This window comes from Elephantulus edwardii, unplaced genomic scaffold, assembly GCF_000299155.1.
Source record: "Elephantulus edwardii isolate Elephantulus edwardi_28Jun2011 unplaced genomic scaffold, EleEdw1.0 scaffold00052, whole genome shotgun sequence".
Taxonomy (NCBI): Eukaryota; Metazoa; Chordata; class Mammalia; order Macroscelidea; family Macroscelididae; genus Elephantulus; species Elephantulus edwardii.
In genome coordinates, this window is record NW_006399802.1 from 18,088,345 (window position 1) to 18,093,962 (window position 5,618).

Consider the following 5,618-nt stretch of genomic DNA (forward strand, 5'->3'; position numbering starts at 1 on the left):
AAAATCCAGGTATGACAATAAAACCAAACCCACTCCATCAGGGTAACCCCAAGTCATGGGATCTCCATTAGGTTTTTCTGGTGATCTAGTCTGTAGAGTTGCACTGCTAGCCCAGAGGCCACATAAAATGTGTGTGTGCATGTGCGCGTGCACACACACACACACACACACACACACACACACAGTGTTGTTCACCATCAAGTTGGAACCAACCCACAGCTGAACCTCCACTGGGTTGTCAGAGGCAGTTCATTGCAAGTGCCCACCCTTATCACATGGAGCAGGTGATGGATTCAAACCACATACCTTTCAGTTGCCAATGCAAATCTTTACCATAGGTCACCAGTGCTTCCTGATAGATGATAGAGTTAGATATAATGTTGTATCTCTCTCATGTTACATATATATATATATACACATACATCTCTCTCTCTGTGTGTGTGTATACATATATAAATACACGTACATATATACACACACATACATATACATATACAATTCAGTTGTGGTTGTTGTCGTATACCACCAAGGTAGAAACCGTCCCAAGCCCCAAAGCTGACCCTCTGGTAGTTTTCAAAAGCAATTAATCACACAGAAGTAGATTGTCCATCCTTCTCCTGAGAAGCAGCTGATAGACTTGCACTGTGGGATTACAGCACAGCTTCTAGCCACTAGGCCACCAGAGTGTGTGTGTGTGTGTGTGTGTGTGTGTGTGTGTCTGTGTGTAGAGAGAGAGAGAGAGAGAGCACGCGAGCAGGGGGAGGGGGGAAGGGGAGCTCTATTGTGTAGTGTGCAGGGAACTGTGCTGCTAAAGCAAAGGTTCTTAGGGGAAAGATGGTCATTCTCTTCCCAAAGGAAGATTCACAACCTCCCAAACACACTGGAGGGTCAATGCCAAGTTAATGTGAAATCTTTGAGGGTGGAGACTACCATCTTCTTTCTCCCCTGGTCAAGCTGGGAATATAAACAGCTGAATTTCTTCTTTTTTCTTTCCTTTTTTTCTTCTTTTCTTTTCTTTTAAGCAGCTGAATATATTAAGCACTATGTCACTAGGGCTCTTTGGGCCTAAATTAAATTTCTTAAAAGCATCAACATGCCATCTAGTTGGGGACGAATATGGAAAGAACCACATATTTGTTTAGTCTTTCATCTGGATACTCTTGCAGCAGTTTCCTAAAATTAACTAACAATAAATTACTAAGAAATGTGATGGAAGAAAAGCTCAGCCATTCCTCAACTATTTCACCCATTATAATGCCTCAGTATGTTACTTGGTATCTTCCTGCATGTAGGGGTTAAGTAATACATCTCCCCTCTCCTTCACATAACACCAAAAGCCAATCTTAACACTACAAATTGTTTTCTATAATATAGAAGAGAACTGATTGCTCCATAGGGTTTCTGAGACTGTAAAGCTCTAAGGAAGCAGATTGACACACCTTTCTTTCACAAAGTGGATGGTGATTCAAACCACTGACCTTATGATTACCATCCAAGTGATTTAACCACTACACCAGCAGGGCTCTCTTTTTAACACAATTCTTTAAAATACCAACCAAAGGCTCCCCATAATGTGCGCATTGTACATTTCTGCCTTCAGCACCCTGGACTCTGGCTGCATTCTCATTAGGAATCTGGGCTTTCCTAACCCCACCATTCATCTTCTAAGAGCTGTGCCACTTTTATCCTTCAAATCCCTTTTGTGACATTTGTCTCAAAGTTAGAATGTAATTTTTCTTTTTCTAGCATGCCAGTTTTCTTGGATTGTAGAGTTACCAGTCAAAGCTTGAGAGCTGCTATACTGAAGTTGCATACCCTCATTTGATTACATTCTTTCTAAACCAGTTGCCACGGCATAGAACCAACTCATAATGAGTTGATATGTATTAGAGAACAGTGCTCCAGATTTTCAATGGCTGGTTTTTCAAAAGTAGTTTGCCAGAGGTTTCTTTCAAGACACCTCTGCATGGACTCAAACACCTGAACTGTTGGTTGGCATTCAAGGACATTAACTCTTTGAACCACTCAGGGATTCCCAAGAACTCTCTAAAGCCTCCTATGCATCATACATATATCTGCCACATAGAATTTATAGTTGCTTAATGAATTAAAATTTCTTTCTTCTCTTCCAACTTTCTAGGAAATCCATAAAAACTCCCCAGGATTTAGTTAAGTAAAAACATCATGGGGACCTTTAGGGTAACAGAGTATGTTGAAATAAGAAACTCAACAGTCAGGTGATGCTGACTTAAGTCTAGAGAAGCTTTTCAGCCTTTTAAACCAAGAGCTTATGTTTGATTTTTTTACCATAACGCACTTCACTTTTAAAATAATTCATGTTCCTTAATTTTATATATATATATGAGTTACAGAAAAGGTAGGTAGGCCATATATTAACCAGTTTTTTAAATCTTAGCCTCAAACTAAATTTCAAAGACTTGCCTTTTGGGGAACACCTGAACTACCCCATGCAAATGATACCATGGATCCAGCCCAGCCTGCAACTTTCCTTACTAAGCATTTGAAAAGGGATTCTTGTGGAAATTTCAGGCTGTAACTGTATATCAAAAAGATGTAGCAAATGAGATTTTTACTCTCCTTGAATTTTGCAGCAATTGTAACAATAAGAATATATACTCAATAAAAACTTGACAAATCAATGGTAACATTGAAAGGACTCCCATTAGTTCAAATGAAAATAGAAGTTTTAAAATGCAATTTGTTGCAAGGACTGCCACTCAGCTCACCTCTGTCATGCCCCATCCTCATCCCATTATTCATGGGGATATTGACTGACAGTCATGATAAGCACCCCCAAAAGGTCAGCAGCTGATTCCCTGAGAGAAAGTGATATATGAAGGAAGTTGGTTAGAGGAGGCCCAGAAGACATCCGACAACTGGATCACCTGGACTTCATGTCAATTTTAAAACTAAGGAGGCTCACACACTGGAAATAATAAAAGTAACCATGTCCTGATGTGAAGGGGGAAGGTTTTGCTGAGGCTATTAACCTAGAAAAGGAAATAACAAAAAGGGGAGGTGGGGGGAGGTCAAGTTCCAGATCATTGCCTTTTCTTTTTCAGGCATTCTCCACTGCTAGCTTAATTCTATCTTTTTAATCTTCCTGCCTTCATTTCTCTCTCACACCAAACTTTTCAAATTTCTCTACACTTTCTTTCTATTGTTCTAACATGGGGGTACCCACCTACTGGTTTCTAGTGTGGGAGGCAGAAAGAACAGCAAAGAGCATCAAATTCTCCCATTTTCCAGATGGGAAAACAAAGACTCAGCAAGACTGCTTCCTGATCTGCCTGACTAAAGGTCTCTCATCACTCAAAAACTCTAATTATGACAGTGCAGCCCTTGGCCTCATTCTTCAACTCCATTCCTCAAGCCCAGCATTTCCAATTCATGCTATTGAATCCCTTTATCCTTATATTAAGTTGAATCAAGAGAAATACAGCCTTAACTTGCAACTGAGCCAAGTAAGTGCAAACCTAGAGCAGAAACAACTAGGTGGCTTTATATCCCCAAGTTACTTTTAATTTTTTTCTTTAATATAACTTAATTTTAGTTTGATTCATACAACAATACCTCTAACATAAACGTTTTTACTTGGGGAAATGGCCCTCTCTGACAAGGGAAAGCCTTCTTACAAAAACTTTTCACCAGAAGTGCAAGCTCTGAATCACAGCTCTTTCTCTTCACAGTTATGCTTACGCTGGGCAAATGACTCTTATGCAAATAGATGAAAAACACAGACTGTTTGAGCAAGAAGAAATAGTTTATCTACTAACTACAGTTACATATTTTCAATATCCACGTATGCAAATATGTATCTTTTCCAATGAGAAATGTGTATTCACAGTGAGAGTGTCCCAAGTTAGCACTCATGGAAAACTCACTTTTCGGGGGAGGGGGGGAGAATCCCTTGGCTCTCATCAGAAAAGAAAAGAAAGAAGGGGTAGCAGGAGCAAGCAACAGTCTCAGGCACGGGGCTGCGACTCCTGGATGCCGGCACTTACACAGAAAAGGCCAAGTGGCAGCAAAGAAAAACAAGAATAAACTTTAAATCCATTCACAACAGACTAGTCCTATACAAACCAAACAAGCCAATCGATTTCAAAACCACCAACTCTTAGCCAGGTCCCTCCCTTGCCTTGCATATCCCAGTTGTTACTTGTTAAGCATGTTTGCTATCAGGACAGTAAGTTAAGTCAAAAGTCCACAGGCCAGGAGGGACAAATAAATCCTCCGCGAGAAACTAAGGAGTGGAGACAAGAGCCCCGCGCCCACAGCAGCTCGGCGCCTTCAGGCGCGAGGACCACCCGATCGTCCACGCCCACCAAGACGCGGTTTAGGGAGGACTGGGGGGCCCCCTCTGCAAGCCTCCCTGGAAGCCCACCCAGACCCAGGTAACTGGACGCCTCCTACGTGTCACTTGGACGGCATCGGGCCGCGAACACTGCGCGCAGCGCGAACTCCGGGGACGCACTGACCTGGCCCGGGGACAGTGGAGCCAGCGGCTCGGGCTGCAGCAGCAACTTCCCTCCCGGAGCTCCGTCAACTGGTTGGTCAGGAAGGCTCGGGCAGCCTCGCCTCCTGCAGGCCAGCCGGTCCGCACGCACACCCACCCACGGCCGACACCGACAGGCGGGCGAGCGCGCGCACACACTTTCACAAGAGCGCACCCCCGCGCGGGCGCGCGCACCACAAAGCCGGGTGCCGCGCGAGCTCAGCCTGCCCGGCAGACGCCGCGGCCCGTGGCTCCGCGCCCAGGGGGCGCCGTTCCTCCTCCGCGCGCCGCTCCCTCCCCTTTACCTGCGCTCCGGCCGCGCGCACCGCCCCCGCCACCTCGGGCGGCTCTCATGGCCCCGCGGCTCTCCCGGGCCGGCCGCCCTGTTCAGCAACTCCGCGGGGGTCTCAGCTCCGCGGCGTGGGCTCCGCGACCCGGCCTCGCTCTACTCACGGGCCGGGAGGTTCCCCCCCGCCGCCCCGCGACTGCTCCGAAGGGGGTGCGGACGAGGGGGCGCCGGGGCGGGCCGACGCCGGCGCCTTTCTTCCCTGCGGCTTGCTTTCTCCCTCACTCAGCCCGGCTGCTGCACAGCCCGCTCCTCTCGCACCCCCACGCCCCCAAGCCCAACCCGTCCCCTCACCTTGCAGGACGCCCCCCACCCTTTGTCTGCTGCACTTCCCGCGCAGCCATCCATGATCCAACCCACCGCCCCCTTCTCGGGGTCCCCCCACCGGCGGCGCTCACCTCGCGCCCCCGGCCACCAGTGAGCCCCCCGGCACGCTGACTTTTCATTTTCCCGCTCTGCTCTTCCCACTTATCAGCTCTGGAAAGCATCGCGAGGCCGCGCAAAGCCCCTGAGCGGGGCCTCTCCCTTGTAGCTCGGTTCCCAAACTTTGCAGAAGGCGCGGCGTCCCCCTGCGCGCACTGCCTTCAAGTGGAGGCTGCACGGAGCCTAGTTGGTTGTCCTGGCTCCTGGAAAGGTGCATGCATTTCTCTTTCTAACTTGTCCATTTCCTGACTCTGCAGACCATGCCAAGCAAGTCTTCGCTTATTTCCCCAATCCCATGAGTCTAAATTTCCCTTCTGCTTGCCCAGTGGAACT

The 5,618-nt window shown here is 47.2% G+C and overlaps 1 protein-coding gene across 1 annotated transcript in view; it reads right to left on the bottom strand.

Annotated features, from left to right (window-relative positions):
* LPAR1 (lysophosphatidic acid receptor 1) overlaps nt 1-4,622 on the bottom strand; it is a 169,378-nt gene extending 164,756 nt beyond the window's left edge. Inside the window, exon 1 of the mRNA XM_006886937.1 lies at nt 4,500-4,622. The gene's annotated coding sequence lies outside the window, so the exon portion shown is untranslated. The remainder of the gene's footprint in view (nt 1-4,499) is intronic.
* Between the last annotated feature and the right edge of the window lie 996 nt (nt 4,623-5,618).